The 17,928-nt window shown below is 43.9% G+C and overlaps 1 protein-coding gene across 2 annotated transcripts in view; it reads left to right on the top strand.

The window, feature by feature from the left end:
• Positions 1 to 17,928, top strand: part of CNTN5 (contactin 5) — a 2,189,536-nt gene that overhangs the window by 405,134 nt on the left and 1,766,474 nt on the right. For both annotated transcript variants that reach the window (XM_073662155.1, XM_073662156.1), the window contains one exon: positions 4,231 to 4,314. The gene's annotated coding sequence lies outside the window, so the exon portion shown is untranslated. The remainder of the gene's footprint in view (positions 1 to 4,230; positions 4,315 to 17,928) is intronic.

The following is a 17,928-nucleotide window of genomic DNA, read 5'->3' as shown; positions in this document are numbered from 1 at the left end:
ATCACAGGAGCAGGGCATTTACACTGAGCCTGCTGCTGCTGTGATCACAGTCCACCGGCTGTCAGAAGGAGAGCAGCAGCCGGTGGATGAAGACGTGGGAGAGGGAGCAGAGGGAGCGGAGGTCGGGGTGCAGGTATGAAAGTGGAGGGGGGGTCGGGGGTGGAGGGGGGGCAGGGTGGAGTGGAGGGGGGGTCGGGGGGGATCGGGGGCAATACTACCTGATGCAGATCAGCGGCGGCAGCAGGCGATCAGCGGCGGCAGCAGGCGATCAGCGGCGGCAGCAGGCGATCCACGGGGGGGCAGCTGCAGAGGGTCCACGGGGGGGCAGCAGCAGAGGGTCCACAGGAGGCAGCAGCAGAGGGTCCACAATGGCCGGCACCCGATCCATGGACGGGCAGTTGCGGCCATCATTAAAAACTCCCTCCACATCTGATTGGGGCTAGTATCCATGTGACGCTAGCCCCCCAATCAGATCTGGGGGGAGGGGGGGACAGAGGTGACACTCCCCCCAGCCAATGGCTGATGCTGTAAGCATCAGGCCATGCCCAGATTTAAATATTACACCAATTTTCATTGGTGAAATATTTAATTCATACCGATTGGCAGTTTCATTAAAAGTGAAAATGAAACAGCCAATCGGAGGGGTCCCAGGCACGGGGGGGTTAATCCACCCCCCGGGGGGTCGACTTCAGGATGTCCAGTTGCAGTAGCAACTGTGACACCTGAGCGACCCCGCTCGCAGGCGCTGCAGGGGGTCTTTCCCTCCATGTCACAGACGCTGTGACATGGGTCGGGAACGAACTGTTTTCCATGTCACAAACGGTGTGACACGGGTCGGGAAGGGGTTAAAGCCTATACAAAGTCTTTGAAGTCTATATGCCAGGCTCATCAAAGCTGTAGTGAAGTTAGTGAAGCCACCGATGATTGACAGTGACCTGATTTTGTGTGTTGAATAGAATATGTAAAGCAAAAGTATGAGTCTGTGTAGTGACCTTGTACTTAGTGGGATGGATTTCATACATCAGACATACTTTACATTACTTCAAGTCAATAAACATTCAATGTCATAAGCATTTCCATTGAAAAAAAAAAACTATTCTCTACAGTATATACAATAAAATGATGATATAGTGATGAAATAACTTGTTTTGCAATATAATAAATAGCAACAATATTGGACGATACAAAAAATGGAAATGCAACCTCGTATACAAGTAATTCCACCAAAGTTCTATAGATGCAAACTTTCCTAAAGACTGTCGCAGCCAGTATAAAAGTTGAGGGCCGGCCAATCAGTGCCATTTTATATTTTTACAGAGATAGGTGTTTAAATTGCACAGATCATTCCACATATGGACAGAAAAAGGTCAAAATTGGATTGTGTTGTACTATTGCACTAGTGTTAAACCACATTGAAAATAGTGGTGCACAGTCAGTCGGCGAATAAGAATGCAAATATTCAAGTGATAAAGGGAAGTGCAGGACCTGCATAGTCAGTGTCACTGTGAATTAATTGATCTGTGATATACTGCAGTAACAGCACAGCATCTTAATTACAGCATTTTTTTAATCTGTACACACTGCAATTGCAAATTGTAAGGGTAGTTTAATACCCTGCGTCCTAAGTTTGCTAGTGAGGAGGAATCCTGAAACCCAGGCTTGTGTGATACCGATCACTGGGAGATTCTGCTGTCTGATTCACCGTGATTAGCAGTTTATGGGAAGGTATTTTTTTTCTAAATATTGCACAATCCCCAATAAAGAAAAGAAAACACTGGAGTGGTGCTTTAATGATTTTGAGGTGAAAATCAGTGGCGCTGGTAGGTGGTCTAATAGGCCTGCAGCAAATTGGGACAACAGCCACTACTTGTCCAAAGGTACCGGGACTGGTACCAAAAGGTTAAAATAGTATTGGTAATAATTTGCACTAAGAGACAAGGACAAGGGATGTAAATAGGTCAATAAAGGTGAAAAAGATGTCAGAGGGATAAAACAGTATTGGTTTATTGGATAAAGCTTAAAAGTGGAGAATTAAAATAACATAAAGTGAGGCAGGCAAATCACGAGCAGTAGTGGTATGGGCTCAAAGGCTTAATTAAAATCCAATTGGTCCAAATAATTAATGAAGTATACACCAATTTTGCATGGTGGTGATCTTCCCCTGTAGGGAACAGAAAAAGGGGGGGACGAATTAATATGAGAAAATGTAACTTTATAGAGAGTGTGCGTAGGTATTTAGGTACCAGCGGTTATTACCTGGATGTCTGATATTTCTGATATATACCGGTGGCGGGATCGTCCACAGTTGCTTATGAAGAGATGCCGGTTGGAATAAATTAGGGTTATTATTAAAATAAATGGAGAGGGTGGTCTTTCGAATAGATTATATTTAAAAATGATAATAATTACCTGTCTCTGGGATGGGGCTGTGGTTGTAGTTAATGTCTTGTTCATGAAATTTGTTAGCAGGAGATAGAACAAGTGTAGTGATGGTTCCTGCTGGTAGCCTAGGTGGATGAAAATAGGCAGATATAATGACAACCTAGTCAGGTAAAATGTGTATTGAACCAATAGGAAATACCTGCTATTTGAGAGTTGAGTGACAGGTAGGCATCAGGGTAGTTGAGGGTACTGTAGAGAGTTGCTGGTAGTTGTGGTAAATAGTTGTTAAGCCGGTACCACTATAAGGTTACTACTAAGAGTAAGATAGGTGGTGACTTACTGATGTTAAGGCTGAGGTGAGTTTTTGTAACTTTACAGGAGGGACAGTGGGCCGTGGGTGGCGCAAAGGTCCGTAATGGTGGTCCCTCAGGGAGTGGGTATATCTAGAACACTGCGCACTGTGAGGTACCTAGATATATGGAGTGTATGGGTACCAGTCGCGGTATCTTCTCTAATGGTGATAGACGGTGGAATTAAGACTTTGAGTCATCTAGCAGATGTAGATGTAACAACTATTTGCCTATATTGCAGTCATCATATTATATAGCACTGTGTACTTACAATTGCTCATGACATAGAACAGTTTGGGACTCCCAATCTCAGGCTCACTGATAGTCAGCTGGACTGCCATTGATCATCCATTTATCGTCTATCATGTGGAGATAGATAGAGCTTTAGAGATTGGTGTAAAGTTGATCATATAGATTATTATAACTATGATAATTATTATAACTTCTACTAGAAAGAATTTAATCTTCCAAGACTGATCTTTTATCTTAGATGTTTCCCAGAGGGTTTATTAGTCCTTCACTCAGCGTCATTGAACATATTTGGCCAGTAAGCCAGTAAAGCTTAAAGTGAATCTGGTTTTTACCAACTAATCAGAGAGCAGCATAATGTAAAGACAGAGACACTGATTTTACAAATGTATCACTTACTGGGCTACTTGCTGTGGTTTTGATAAAATCACTGTTTTATCAGTAGGAGATTATCACTAGAGGACTAGTAAACCTGCTGCCAGGTAGTCCTCCATACTCATGAGCTCAGTATAACCCCACGCACAACACTGATTGGCAGCTTTCTGCCTATGCACAGTGTACACAGAAAGCAGTCAATCAGTGGTGTGGGCGGGGTTATACATAGCAACGCATAAATAGGATATAGTAACTGAAATGTCCCATGCATCCTATTACAAATAACATCAGTATTATGAATGAAACAAGATAGTTGGTAAATATAGTACAGAATTTGGCATCAAATGTGCCTTTAAGTCATCTTTCTGGCAAAGTCAAGGAAGACAGGATTCAATTTTACGCACATATTCAGTATCTTTTGCCTTTCCTTTAATGTTATTCTTATAGTGGAAATTGATGTGTAATACTTTGGCACCCAACCTGTGGCCGTCTGATCTTATCGATGATCGAGAGGCTCCAATTCATTGCTAGACACTGATATTTTATAAATTGGTTGTGCTCGGAGGCCTCTCGGAGAGCGATGCTGAGTACTAATCATGTCCCATTATACATTTAATGCTTGTCGTTATTAGGATGTAATCAGCAAAATTAATTAAACATTGGATTGCTGACAGCGTGGTTTACCCATGATAATTGTGAACAAACACATTCGGTGTGTGAACATAGACAATGACACTATGTAGACCGTAGACCTTGTGTGAAATAGGTGGACCTACAATTCCTTACGTTATCCATCGAGTCTTAAGAGTTTATTTCTTTCTGTGTCAATGTATTGAATTTTCTGATATGAACTAGTTTTATCTTTATTTTATAGGATTTTAGCAGCTGAAATGTCCCAAATCTTCAAAATTCGTTGCACGGTTCAGAAGACGTCTGACTCGTAAAGACAGATAAAAAGGTAGGCTGAAACTTTTTTGAAAAGTTTTACAAGTAGCATTCATAGAAGTGTTGTTTTTTAGTCATTCTATGAAACCTACTGAAACTTACTGTAGTTTAGTACAGCAGAAAATAAAAATTATTACGGGCAATTTGATCTACCATAGACCACAGATGAGTTCTTCTGGTTGACTCTTAGGTTGACCATTGAGATAAGAATGCCTACAGCCATATGGGTATGTTATTCCAATAAAGGAGTCAAATAAGGAGATGGACTCTTCCTTGGATCATCTCACCCAACACAGAATTTCCATTACATACAGCTTTTTTTTTTTTAAAAAAAAACTGTTTTTATTCCATTTTTTGGGGGCCAAAGCCAGAAATTAATTGCAAAGGAATGGAAAATATATAAGAAGGGCTTATACTTTTCCTTACTGCATCCACTTCTGACTATGGTTCAAAGACCTGCATTAAAAATTCTGTATCATTTTGTCAAACCCACAAAGGAGAATTTGGTGGATAGTCTATTGTCCACATATATCTAAGATCTCCAAACAAAAATTCTTATACATTATTATCAGCTTAAAAATGATGCCTAATCGATCTTCTAGACTGTTTTCTTTCTTTTGTTGGATAACTTCATACTTTCTGAAACCTTTGTGCTTTCTTTATTGTTCTTCTTAGGGAAGTCCAATTATTTCATAAAGTTTTTGAATTGTTTTTCATGGATGTTTATGGACCATCTATGAACCTTCCTGGTGTAAAGAACATGTACTAGATTATATACTAATTCTGTCGATTATGTACACTTCTGTGTAGGGTCAGGAATTTGTATATACAGTGGGTATGGAAAGTATTCAGACCCCTTTAAATTTTTCACTCTTTGTTTCATTGCAGCCATTTGGTAAATTCTAAAAAGTTTTTTTTTTTTCTCATTAAAGTACACTCTGCACCCCATCTTGACTGAAAAAAACAGAAATGTAGACATTTTTGCAAATTTATTAAAAAAGAAAAACTGAAATATCACATGGTCATAAGTATTCAGACCCTTTGCTCAGACACTCACATTTAAGTCACATGCTGTAATTTCCTTGTAATCCTCCTTGAGATGGATCTACTGCTTCACTGGAGTCGAGCTGTGTTTAATTAAACTGATAGGACTTGATTTGGAAAGGCACACACCTGTCTATATAAGACCGCACAGCTCACAATGCATGTCAGACCAAATGAGAAACATGAGCTCAAAGGAACTGCCCAAGGAGCTCAAAGACAGAATTGTGGCAAGGCACAGATCTGGCCAAGGTTCTAAAATAATTTCTGCATTAATCAAGGTTCCTAAGAGCACAGTGGCCTCCATAATCCTTAAATGGAAGAAGTTTGGGACCACCAGATGTCTTCCTAGACCTGGCCGTCAAGCCAAACTGAGCAATCGTGGGCGAAGAGCCTTGCTGAGAGAGGTAAAGAAGAACCCAGAGATCACTGTGGCTGAGCTCCAGAGATGCAGTAGGGAGATGGGAGAAAGTTCCACAAAGTCAACTATCAATGCAGCAATAAGATTCTCTGGTCTGATGAGACGAAGATAGAACTTTCTGGTGATAATTCTAAGTGGTATGTGTGGAGAAAACCAGGCATTGCTCATCACCTGCCCAATACAATCCCAACAGTGAAACATGATGGTGGCAGCATCATGCTATGGGGGTGTTTTTCAGCTGCAGGGACAGGACAACTGGTTGCAATTGAAGGAAACATGAATGCGGCCAAGTATAGAGATATCCTGGATGAAAACCTATTCCAGAGTGCTCTGGACCTCAGACTTGGCCGAAGGTTCACCTTCCAACAAGACAATGACCCTAAGCACACAGCTAAAATAACAAAGGAGTGGCTTCAGAACAACTCTGTGACCATTCTTGACTGGCCCAGCAAGAGCCCTGACCTAAACCCAATTGAGCATCTCTGGAGAGACCTGAAAATAGCTGTCCACCAATGTGCACCATCCAACCTGACGGAACTGGAGAGGATCTGCAAGTAAGAATGGCAGAGGATCCCAAAATCCAGGTGTGAAAAACTTGTTGCATCATTCCCAAGAAGACTCATGGCTGTACTAGCTCAAAAGGGTGCTTCTACTCAATACTGAGCAAAAGGTCTGAATACTTATGACCATGTGATATTTCAAATTAGCAAAAATGTATACAATTCTGTTTTTCTTCAATCAAGATGGGGCGCAGAGTGGACTTTTTTTTTAATCAGATAAATTTTTATTAAACATAACAAAACTTGGAACAGATATTACATGACAATACTCGTTTTACAATATTACAGTAAGTTCCCCATGGAGACCTTTCTTTCTCTTTTTTTTTTATTTATTCCCCCCCTTCTTTCCTTTCCTTTTCTTCCCTACTTTACTCCTTTTCTTTCCTTCCCCTACTCCCTTTCCTTCTCTTCCCCTATTCTTCTTTCCTTCTTCCCTCTCCACTCCGCCATACAGTTTCAGAGTGTACTTTAATGAGAAAAAAATGAACTTTTTAGAATTTACCAAATGGCTGCAAGGAAACAAAGAGTGAAAAATTTAAAGGGGTCTGAATACTTTCCGTACCCACTGTATATGTAGAAAATGTGGTCCGTAGCAAAGATCAAAAGAGGATTTCGGTGTATTGTCTGTAAAACAAGGGGACCCCAGTAGAGAATGCATTGTCTGTCTACATCTATCTCCATGGTACATATGGTCCTGGTGTTAGGTGACTGAACTCTCTACCATTAGAAATGAGCCAATAAGTTAGAGTGAAAGTGAATTCTATTAGAAAATTACAAATATCCGTATTCATCAAAGTGCATATTATTTTTGGAATTAGATTCTACGCGGATTTTTCTTATTGATACCTCTCACCCCTCCGGCCTCTTCGCTTCATCTTCAGATCACCCCTGCTAGTGTTAAAATCTGACGCTGCGTCGGGATCTTCCGGCTTCGATGAGGCCCAGGAGAGTTCAGCACAAGTGCAAAAGTTCATGGTTTTGTGATGTCACCACATGCGTAGACCCCTCCCAGGACCCATCAAAGCCATAAGTCCAGGTCCAGCATGGGAGGCCTGAGGATTTCAGCATGAGCAGCGGTGATCTGAAGATACGATGAGGACCAGATGAGTGACTGTGAGGAGCGGAGGGGCCAGAGAGGTAACTAAAAGGATTTTTTAATTTTTTTTTAACATCTTATGTTTAAAGAAAAACAAGGGACATTAAATTTGCCGAGAATCCGCAAATCGAATTTCCCTGGGAAAACTAAACGAACAAGTAAATTAAAATTTTGCAGTGACAATAGGCAGCATTAAAGAACATACTACTTTGCCTTTTTGGAATGGATGGAAAATAATCTGCACCTGTCCCAATCGATTAATGGTTTCTTATTTATTAAGAGGCTAAGACAACCTTTGGCTCTCCATCTGTTGTGGAAGAACAAACTTGAGAAACTGCCTTATACGTCTAGAAAAAAGTATAAAGTAATATAATAAATCATGATTTGACTTGCAATTCATTTTATTATTTGTTAATTATTATTATGAAGTAATCCTATTATTTATAAATTACTGATTGTTATTTATATTTAAGTAAAAATGATAAAAATATTAAGTGTTGTTCTAAATGAATCCTTATTATTTATATTTATTTGTATACTTATATATTTATATACATATTATTATAATTATTTTCATTTAATTAATAATAACAATAATTATTATTAGTAGTACGGAGACAAAACAATAATTCTTGATCACTCTTGAATTTATTATGGTAGATTAATATTAATAGATTAATCAATACTAATTAAAACAAATGTAATAATTATTGCAACATAAACAAACTATCTTATATACATGTATTAAAGCATATTGATGAATTTTGTGCATAAGCTACATGGAAATGTGCACCCTACTACCGACCGTATTACAGATCTGTATAGTACCTCCACACTATACCTCGGTGTATCTGTAATTTTACATAGAGAACCATTGAGGTTTTTCTCTATTTTTTTGCTAAAAAATGATGGCATGTTCCATTCTTTCATGAGAAAAATAAATGAGTGTTTTGTCCATGTGCCATATGCTGCACATAGAAATTGCATGGATTTATAATTTGGACTCATTGAGAATTTTTCTGTTGTTTGCCTACAATTCATACTAGCCTTGGACGCCAAAGTAGGCTGTTGCCTAGGGTGCCACTTAGGTGTGGGGTGCAATTAAAGCATTAAAGGGAATCTGTCAGCAGTAGTGATGAGCGAGCATGCTCTTTATTCGAGATTTGCGAGCATGCTCGGGTGTTTTCCGAGTATCTTCAGCGTGTTCGGGTGTTATGTTTCAGTCACTCCGTGCGCAAAATTTGCGACTGTTTGACAGCTTTAATACATGTGAGGAATGCCTGTTTCTTAGGCATTCCTCACATGTATTAAAGTCGTCAAGCAGTCGCAAATCATGTGCACAGAGTGACTGAAATATAACACCCGAGCACGCCGAAGACACTCGGCGAGCACCCGAGCATGCTCACCGAAAGGGTTAACAGAACATACTCACTCATCACTAGTCATCAGGTTTTTGCTACCTCCTCTGAGAACAGTATATTGTAGGAAAACAGACCCTGATTCCAGCGATGTATCACTTAGTTTACTGGGTGCAGCAGTTGTGATACAATCAGAATTTTTAGATGTAGCATGCAGCAGAGCTCAGAAAGTTAACCACGCCCACACAGCTCTTTGTGTACATCGTATATTGACAGCAAGCTGCTAATCAATGGTGAGGGCGGAGTTGAACTAGGGTGCATGTGAGCTGCAGTCCTCTAGTGTTAATCTCCTGCTGATAAAACACTTATTGTATTGAAAAAACAACACAAGTGACACATCGCTGAAATCAGTGTCTCAGCCCCTACCTCATGCTGCCCTCAGATTACATAGCAAAAACCTGCTGACAGACTCCCTTTAAGCCATTGTAAGGCCATTGAGATGCTGTTTATGGGCCTCATTTTCAATATCACATACTTGTAGGTATAGACTTTTGAGATCACTGCCCTTCCTTGTAGAGGAAGTTGTCTGGCATTGGGGGTGGGGCAGGGGGCATTCTGAAAATTTTGCCTTGGGCACTAAGGGAGCTTGTCTTGCTTCTTGGATGTGTTTTCTTATGGCAGCACCATATAGCAGCACATATAGTGCATAGGGTCTGCCATAATATGGATACAGGGAGCTCAGTGACATTGCTCAGTACTAGGAGCAGGTAGTCACTCGCCTTCTCCGTAGCAGACTGTGCATATCAGTGATGGATTTGGCCATTTTCATTAATTTCCTAAATTTAATGACTATAGCAGTCTCAAGACGTCAGGTGACAACATTTCTATAAAAGTAGATAATAACTTGCTAATATTTTAAATAAATTAATATTTTTCAGAAATGCGGAAAAAAATGAAATTGTCATAAAATAATATAACTAAAATAAAAAAATTACATTTTTTTTTAGTGCCGTACAATTTTTTTTTTTTATTAGTCAAGGCTCCTCTGCCATTGGAATATTGCTTACATCAACCTGTCATTAATACTCTCCTCCAAGTTAATGATGAGCCAGCAGGGATTCATTAGCCACGTCAATTATATAAAACAGATATTACAGTCTACAGCCGTGCGCCAGAATTTATTGCATTGTCTCATAAATGTGGCACGCAAATGAGAGTTGAAATTGCGCGCATTAATTAAATTGGCAAGTGCATTTCTACATTGGGACTAGTTAGTATCACAGATTTTTTTTTTTTTTCTGGGGACAATAAATCTGGCTAAACGTCACCGAATGAAGGGTTTTAATTAAAAGAAAGGATATTACTTAATGGTTCAATTAATAAATGTTCTTTTATCTCACTTGTATCTTTCACATTCAATCCTGTCTGTGTGATCGACCATTTTTACATTTTATCTGGGCTCACTATTACGCCTTGATTCATATCAGTTTTATTTTTCAGCAACCAGCGTAGGGTTATAGTGTTATTACTAACTGGGAATGTGATGGGTAATAGGATTTCATGGTTAAAGGAGTTTCTCGTGTTTGTTCTTCAAGAGCGTTGACTCAACTTTCTCCCAGCTTGCCGGGGAATGGGTGTGCTCCTGAAACTGATGGTTAAGGCAGGAAACATGGCTGATCCCCTAGCCTGAACTGCTCATCAAGCTTTACCTCTGCAGCATCGGCGGAGCATAGAGGCACTGAGCTAGCCCGATCCAGCAATCCAGTTTTAGCTTCAGAGCAGCGCTCTGTACAGCAGACAGTTTACAAGTGCATGCATATCCTTTCTTAGGAAACCGGATACTGCAGAGATGGCCGATAATCAGGCAAAGAGCTGTAATCAATATAATTTAAAATCCCTCACTTACAAGCTCTATAACAAAGAGCTTGCAAGCACCTTGCCTAGAAAATAGGCCACCACAGATAGACTTGCATTTTCTGACATCCGTGCCAGTGCCTGTTCGCTCTACTCCTGTTTCGCTCGTCGACCATCACAGAATGACTATTCAGTAGTCCTGTTTTATTCCTGGGACTTGTGGCTCTAGCTGAAAAGTTTTGGGGTTAAATTCTGTTAGTTTGTGTTTCTTGCTGCTGTCATCCCTGATTGGGGCTGCTTGTTACTTAAACCCCTGAGAATCAGTTCCCACTGCCAGTCATTAAGTTCTGCTTATCTGGTATAGCCCTATTCCTTGCTCTTGCTCTGTCTTCATGATGTATTCCATTTCCTGGCCTTGGCTTGTATTTTGGCCACCCACTTCCTTTCCAGTTTCGTCTTTGATGTGCCTCATGATATCGACCCAGCATGATGACGCTTGTTGCTGCCATTTTGCTCCACCAGCCAGCAGCTAGTGGAGGTTTTAGGGTTAAAAATATTCCCTAAATTTATTTTCAAAAAGTTTAGTCATCCTCTATTCCTTCCTCTTGCTCTGTATCTTCCTGATTTATCTCATTCCATGTCCTTGTCTTGTATTTTGGCCATCCACTTTCTTTCCCGTTTCGTCTTTGATGTGACCTCTTGATATCAACCCAGCATGATCACCCTTCTTGCCGCCATTTTGCTCCACCTGCCAGCAGATGGTGGAGGTTTTAGGGTCAAAAATATTCCCTAAATTTTTTTTCAAAAAGTTTTTACATTTTTTTAGTCATCCTCCAATTTTACACTGATAACATCTGTCCACTTAAATAAATATTAATAATGAGAGACTTTGATGAAATTCTAATTTAGCGGTTCGCTCGGAAATTCTATTCCTGTCACATTTATTTGATGCAAAAAAATGATCATTGTTATGCTGTGGGATGTCTTCAAAACCCAAAACATAATAAACACATATAAAAATAAATAACCCTCACCCTACCCCCAACTGTCCTGCCATGAAGCCCGGCACTAGCCTAGTCATCTTTTTTGTCTGGTTACTGGTGCAGTCTTTACTGGATCATTGTCGATGTCTTTCAGCACCCGTCATCTTTGGCACCACCGGCACTGACTAAGCTTTGATTGTATAACGCCTTGCGATGCATGTCATGACATTACAGCCTAGTCAACACTGGAGACACCAAAAATGCAGAGAGCTTGAAGACCATACCCCTTCACGACTCTTTTGAATCCAGTAGAATGGTACCTGGCCAGATGCCATTTTACAAGATTTGTATTAATCGAATACCAACAAATTCAGAATTTGATGAACATTGTTCTTTTGGAAAACTAGAGACAATTTCGATTCACTCATCTCTATAGGATACCCTTTAATTTAATGATGTGAACAAGTGTTTATAAATCGATTCAGTATGTACTGTATCCACAATATAATGGCTATGGGCCAACTCTGTATTATAATATGGCTGCAACGAGGCCTTATGTGCACCACTATGATTCCATTTGGGGACCCATAGAGGACAAAATAATAGTGTCATGTTTAATTGCATGCTGTTTAGTAGAGGTATTACTGATTGGCCATACGGCGGCACAAGGAATACCTTTGGGTGTATGTACTTTGCACATGCATGGACCCTCAAGATGTATAAATTCCTGATTTTTGTTTTAGGGCACCCTATGGTACTTGGCTAATTTTCCATCATTTACTAGAATTTTTTAATAGATGCATTGGAATTATAAATTGCATTACACTCTGAAGTCCAATATCCGCATACAACATTCAGCCGACCTTGTAAAGGTTTAATGCGTTGGATGACTATACTGTAGGTAGAGCCGTGTTTCTGACTTTGTTCTTCAGGAATGTTCCTATTTCCCTGACTTATATTAGCAGAGATTTAATATAAAACTAATGTAAATGTAAAACTGTGACCAAAGTAAAATCTGTGACACAGTTCGGCTGCCATATGTCATTTCTAGCACTATTTTATGTAGTAGAGGGGCCTTTAAACCCCTCAGTGCCACGGTGTTACGTGTTACCTCTGCACACCCCCTCACAGTTAGCTATTCGTGTTTTTCATGGATAGTACTCGTACCTGTGATAGTCTATGGGGTCATTCTCATGCCTGTGATTTTTCACTGACCAAGAGGTCTGCGGAAAATTATGGAGGCATGTCCGATTTGAATCAGATGGTTGGATCAAATCGGCAATGCAAGTCAATGGGTCCGTGAAAAAATTGCAATGACATCTGAGTGCGGTCCAAATTTCACGGACTGTCAGAAAGCAAAAGTTAGAGAAACCTTTTCATTATTTCTCCACGTACGAGAAAAAGGAATGACACTCGGACCGCACTGTGATCACAGTCTGCTCAGAATAATCGTTCAGTCTTTCCGGCACGTGGATATATCAGCTATTTTCATTTATTATTGGCTGTTTTCTTTTCTTGCCACCTAGTTATGCCAATTGTACTTAATAATCAAAAACAAATACTAACCCCAAAAAGTTCAGAAACAATTTTAAAAAATACTGGCTGCAGCAGGAGCCTCCCCCCGCTACCTTGTCGGCATTACGAAAAAATATCTATGAGATCTGTCCCTTTTAAGTTGGTCACTAGCTGCAGATGGCAGTACTTAGTGTAACGGGTCTGGGAGGTGGAACCTCTGTGCAACTATACAAGGGGGCAGTCCTTGTAAGGAAGCGGGTGGCTCCCAGGGAAGACAGGCAGGTAGTCACGGCAAGTGACAGGGACAGTCTCTGGGTAGAGGGGCAGGTAGACACGGCAAGTGACAGGGACAGTCTCTGGGTAGAAGGGCAGGTAGTCACGGCAAGTGACAGGGACAGTCTCTGGGTAGAAGGGCAGGTAGTCACGGCAAGTGACAGGGACAGTCTCTGGGTAGAAGGGCAGCGGGCTGGTGGCTGGTGAGCGCTCCCAGGTGAGCGGGCGAGAGTCTCTGGACAGGCAGGTGGTCACGGCAAGTGACGGCAGAACCTCCAGGTAGACTAGCAGACAGGTAGCGGGTGGACGCTCCCAGGTGAGCGGGCAAGAGTTTCTGGACAGGCAGGTGGTCACGGCAAGTGACGGCAGAGCCTCCAGGTAAGCTAGCAGGCAGGTAGCAGGTGAGCGCTCCCAGGTGAGCGGGCAAGAGTCTCTGGACAGGCAGGTGGTCACGGCAAGTGGCGGCAGAGCCTCCAGGTAGGCTAGCAGGCAAGTAACAGGTGAGCGCTCCCAGGTGAGCGGGCAGGCTGGTCCATAGACAGACGGACAGGAGTCGGAGAGCAGACCGTCGGACCGCAGGCTTGCAAGCTGGTAAGCGGATATCAGGCAGGTATCAAGCAGGAATCTGGCAGATGACTGGCAGGTAACAGGCAGGAATCAGGCAGGTGACTGGCAGGTCACTGGCAACGGGACCTGAGGTCTGAAGCAGAGTGAAGGCTTTGCAACAACATTGCTCGGGCACCTCCATTTTGGAGGAGGTGCCTTATATATGGGAGGTCCTCCGACAATTGGCCGGGGACTCCTTAGGACGGCGCGAGCGGTCCCTTTAAGAGAGGGGGAGCGCGCGCGCGCGCGCCCTAAGCACACTGCCGGGGAAGGAGCGCGTGCCGGAAGCAGCGGGGAGAGAAGCGCTGGAGGACGCCGCGCCAGGAGCGGGGAGGTGAGAGGGACGGCGTCTCTGCCTAGTACGGGGCAGAGACGCCGATGCTACAGTACCCCCCCCTTTAGGCCCCCTCTTTTTTTGGCCAGAAAGAAATTTTTCAAGGAGAAGCGGGGCGTTGATGTTCTCCCTGGGTTCCCAAGTTCTCTCCTCAGGACCAAACCCCCTCCAATCTACCAGAAAAAAAGGTCTTTCCTCTTACCCTCTTGGAGGCCAGAATACTCTCTACCTCAAATACGTCATCAGCGGAAACCGGAGCAGGAGGGGCACCTGGATTATTGGAAAAAGGGTTAAAGACAACGGGTTTGAGGAGAGATACGTGGAAGGAGTTGGGAATCCGTAGGGTGGCCGGGAGTTTTAATTTGTAGGCCACAGGGTTAATTTGCCTGAGGACTTCAAAGGGACCGATGAATCGAGGGCCCAACTTGAAGGAGGGTACTTTGAGCCGCACATGTTTGGACGAGAGTCAAACCTTGTCTCCCGGACGGAATTGAGGCGGATCCAGATGTCTCTTATCAGCATATCTCTTCATCCGCTCAGAGGACAGAAGAAGAGCGGACCTGGTACTCTCCCAAATAGTAGAAAATTCGCTGACAAGAGACTCCGCAGCAGGGTTGTCCACAGAAACGGAGACAGGAAGCGGAATCCGGGGGTGCTGGCCATAGACAATAAAGAACGGGGACTTGGAAGAGGATTCACTCTCGTGGTTATTATAAGAGAACTCGGCCCAAGGAAGGAGGTCCACCCAATCAGAATGGTGAGCATTAACAAAGTGCCGGAGATAGCTGGTAAGGATCTGATTGATCCGCTCCACTTGACCATTAGACTGAGGGTGGTAAGCGGAGGAGAAGTCCAGGGTGACGTCCAGCAGTTTACATGTGGCTCTCCAGAAGCGTGAGGTAAACTGAACCCCTCGATCCGACACGATGTGGAGGGGTAGGCCATGGAGACGGAAGATATGGCGAATAAAGTCTTTAGCCAGCTCAGGTGCAGACGGAAGACCAGGCAGGGGAATGAAGTGGGCCATTTTAGAGAAGCGGTCCGCGACCACCCAAATGACAGTACACCCGGCAGAGACAGGAAGATCGGTAATGAAGTCCATAGCGATGTGTTGCCACAGGGCAACAGGTATGGGAAGCGGCAGGAGATGACCAGCTGGTAAGTGTCTGGGAATTTTGTTGCGGCCACAAGATGAACAGGCAGAGACGAAGTCTACCACATCCTTACGCAGGGTAGACCACCAGTAATGCCGGGAAATGAGTAGAAAGGTCTTCTTTTGGCCGGCATGGCCAGCTAGTTTAGAAGAATGACCCCAGCGAAGAACCCTCTCACGGTCTGGAGGCGCCACGAACGTCTTGCCGGGTGGAAGACGAGTCAAATCCAAGGGGGCCACATTCATCACCTTGGAGGGGTCAATAATGTGCATAGGCTCCTCCTCTTGGTCGGAGGACAGGAAGGATCGGGACAAGGCATCAGCTTTGACATTTTTGTCCGCCGGGCGGAAATGAAGGATGAAATCGAAGCGGGCAAAGAACAAAGACCACCGGGCCTGACGTGGATTAAGTCTCTGGGCATTTTGGAGATATGCCAGGTTCTTGTAATACGTATAGATGATCACCGGGTATAGAGCCCCTTCAAGCAAGTAACGCCACTCCTCCAGCGCCAATTTAACGGCAAGCAGTTCTCTGTCTCCTATGGAGTAATTGCGCTCAGAGGAGGAGAAGATTTTAGAGAAAAAGCCGCAGGTTACCATTCTCCCGGAGGAAGACTTCTGGGTGAGCACCACTCAGGCTCCAGAGGAGGAGGCATCAACCTCCAGGTAGAACTGTTTGTTGCAGTCCGGACGGTGCAGCACAGGGGCAGAGGAGAAGGCTTGTTTCAGGGAAAGGAAGGCCTCCTCAGCTTCGGATGACCATACCTTGGGATTTGCTCCCTTACGGGTGAGCGCAGATATGGGCGCAGTCCGTGACGAGAAGTGAGGAATGAAGAGACGATAGTAATTAGCGAAGCCCAGGAATCGCTGTATCGCCTTCAAGCCCTCCGGACGGGGCCACTTTAGGACAGCAGAGAGCTTCTCGGGATCCATTCGCAAGCCTGTCTGGGAGATAACATAGCCCAGGAAAGGAAGAGAGGTCTGCTCAAAAAGGCACTTCTCGTATTTAGCATAGAGGTGGTTCTGCCTGAGCCTAAGCAGGACCTGACGAACATCCCTCCGGTGTGTGGGAAGATCCGGAGAGAAGACCAAAATGTCGACCAGGTATACCACCACGCAGGAGTAAAGAAGGTCACGGAAGATGTCGTTGACCAGTTCTTGGAAGACGGCGGGAGCATTGCAGAGACCGAAGGGCATCACACGGTACTCATAGTGTCCGTCCCGGGTATTAAATGCTGTTTTCCACTCGTCTCCCTGACGGATACGGACCAGGTTATACGCTCCACGTAGATCCAGCTTGGAGAAGATCCAGGCGCCTTTAAGACGATCAAATAACTCAGAGATGAGCGGAAGGGGGTATTTATTTTTAACCGTGATCTGATTGAGTCCTCTATAGTCAATACAGGGGCGTAGCGAGCCGTCTTTCTTTTTGACAAAGAAGAATCCGGCTCCAGCCGGGGAGGTAGATTTCCGGATAAATCCCCTAGCCAGATTCTCTTCAATGTACTCAGACATGGCCCGGGTCTCGGCTGCAGACAACGGGTAGATACGCCCACGGGGAGGAGTGGTGCCAGGTACCAGGTCGATCGGGCAGTCATATGGCCTATGGGGTGGCAACGTCTCTGCTTCCTTCTTACCGAAGACGTCCGCATAGGGCCAATAAGGAGCCGGGAGACCTGGTAATTTAGCTGGACTTGGCGGAGGGTGAGCTGGGCGGACCGGAACCAGGCAGGTCCTATGGCAGTCTGGACCCCATCGGAGTACTTCACCGGATCGCCAGTTCAATACGGGTTCGTGTGTCTGGAGCCAAGGTTGACCTAGCAACAGGGAGTGAGAAAGTCCGGACAACACATGGAATGAGATTTCCTCAGAGTGCAGCATTCCCACCTGCAGGGTTATGGGTTCAGTGACGAGCAGGATGGTCTCCGAGAGAAGTCTTCCATCCACGGAGGCGACTGATAATGGTTCAGCCAGGGACTTGGTGGGAATACGGTATCTCTCTACCAGAGACTGGGAGATGAGGTTTCCAGCAGCTCCAGAATCCAGGTGGGCGAGTTCAAAGTGATGGTTTTCTCCCCAAGCAATAGAGACCGGTAAAGTCAAAGACGGAGAGGGCTTACTTTTGTCTAGGACGACCTCTCCGAGCAGTCCTAGACACTGGCGTTTCCCGGCTTCTCCGAGCAGGAACGAATGAAGTGCTCCATACTGCCACAATAGAAACAGCTTCCCTCGGCTCGGCGAGATTCTTGGCGAGATCTGACCATCTTGGTCTGGTCGATCTGCATAGGTTCAGGCGAGAGCGCCCGCGGAGTGACTGATTGAGAGGCAGGTCTCACGGAAGTAGGAGCAGAGCAAGAAAAGTCTTTCTCCCAGGTAGTCTCTTTGGCACGTTCTTGGAACCGAATGCCAATCCGGGTAGCTAGTGACACCAGG

Source organism: Phyllobates terribilis, unplaced genomic scaffold (assembly GCF_046119375.1).
Source record: "Phyllobates terribilis strain yellow unplaced genomic scaffold, ASM4611937v1 Scaffold_2__4_contigs__length_985480577, whole genome shotgun sequence".
NCBI classification, from domain to species: Eukaryota; Metazoa; Chordata; class Amphibia; order Anura; family Dendrobatidae; genus Phyllobates; species Phyllobates terribilis.
The sequence above is the reverse complement of the archived record's forward strand: the minus strand, read 5'-3'. Positions and strand labels throughout refer to the sequence as shown.